This window comes from Bufo gargarizans, chromosome 3 (assembly GCF_014858855.1).
Source record: "Bufo gargarizans isolate SCDJY-AF-19 chromosome 3, ASM1485885v1, whole genome shotgun sequence".
NCBI lineage: Eukaryota > Metazoa > Chordata > Amphibia > Anura > Bufonidae > Bufo > Bufo gargarizans.
In genome coordinates this window covers 559,964,731-559,966,294 of record NC_058082.1, presented here as the reverse complement: position 1 = coordinate 559,966,294, position 1,564 = coordinate 559,964,731, and the positions used below count along the sequence as shown (strand labels likewise).

General features: G+C 42.6%; 1 pseudogene; it reads left to right on the top strand.

Annotated features, from left to right (window-relative positions):
* The first annotated feature begins 265 nt into the window (after window positions 1-265).
* LOC122933562 lies at window positions 266-381 on the top strand (annotated as a pseudogene).
* The last annotated feature ends 1,183 nt before the right edge of the window (window positions 382-1,564 follow it).

Here is a 1,564-nt window from a genome sequence, read left to right as displayed (position 1 = left end):
TACATTCGCTCTATTCCTTGGGGTTTGTTGGACACATTTGGGTTTTCTTATTATGTTTGTACTGGTCAACCACTGAATGGTCCTCCTGGTAGGTCTTCACAGGTCAGCATGGTGGTTCTCCAAGCATCTTTCTACATGACTCGTTTCGCTGTACGGTTTGGTCTGGATATCCGAACGGTCTAAGTCATTGAGTTCAGGTCGATTCTGGCTACATGGGTCCGGATCCCACTCTGGGCAGCTGTGATAGAGATGCATCAGTTTCTTTGGGTTGGTTGACGGAAGGGAAGCTTAGCCCCCCCCTTGACAAGGATGGACTAGGCTGCACAGCCCTCACAACACATGTATGCCACCTACCTTGTGGTATCTCTACCGAAATTTCATAGGCGATTCGGGGATAGTTTGGGGTGTATTCGATTTTTCGGCCCTGCAGTCCCCTTCGGCCTTTTGTTTGGGCTGATTGATAATTTCTCCAGGCTGCTTGTCTTTTCATTGTATATACGTGGCGTAGTCTGCAGCTGTAGGTCTGTGATTTAGCAGCTTGTTTTCCTGAGTGTTCTTGGGTTGGGAATGAATACATAAATGATTGACTGTATATAATGAATAATTACAACAAAAAAAAAAAAAATAGAAAAAAATAATAATAATTATGTCGGTTGTTATTTCAGTCGGGGTAAGGAATATTAGTACTCTTGAGTTGGGGGTCCGTCATTCATGATGATTCGGTAAAATATTGGGCGGGTACCTCCCCTCCGCCTGGGTTGGTCTGGTAGGTAAGGTTCGTTGATATTCGTTTTAACTTCACTTATGGTGGGCTCTAATTTTTCATTAGGATGGTTTCCTCTTTGATTTTGTGGTGTTCCTTTATGTATATATAAAAAAAAATAATTAAAAAAAAATCTATATGTCCATATATCTATGTATTAATAATAATAATGGTATATGTATATAACAGTGTTTTATGAACGATATGTATTTCGGACCTAATTTTATGTTCCTCTTTGTGGGTTGAGTTTTGGGCTAATTGTTTTTTTCTTTCAGGTCCTGGGTTTTCAGCGTGTTGATGGTGACCTTTCATATATCTCCAGTGCAGCGAGGATCGCATGCCCGGGGGGCAATCCTTGTTTTCGAGAGGTGAAGTCTTTGGACAGGGATCCAGGAATTCAGGTGGTCACAACTTCTTCCGGAAGTGGTTGATGTAGCTTTGCACCCGGGGTGCAATTATGTGGCTGCCCCTTGGTTATCCTGGAGCTCAGGACCTTATGTGTCCTGACATTCTAGTTGGGGGGGTTGGTGTCATTTCCTGAGTTGGTTGTTTTGGTCATACGGGGGAAGGGTTAGTTATACTATACGATGGTTTAGTACAATCCTGAAGTACATACAGGCCCCGCTGGAAGTCTTTTTGTGGACTTATCTCCATCTCTGCAGGCAGAGAGTTCCTTAGTTAGCTCACTGTTCTTACAGTTAAGAATCCTGCTCTATGTTTGTTTATAAACCTTCTTTCCTCCACATAAGAGGAGGTTTCATGGTTAGTCTTTGTCCTGGGAATAAATAGATGGGGGAGTTG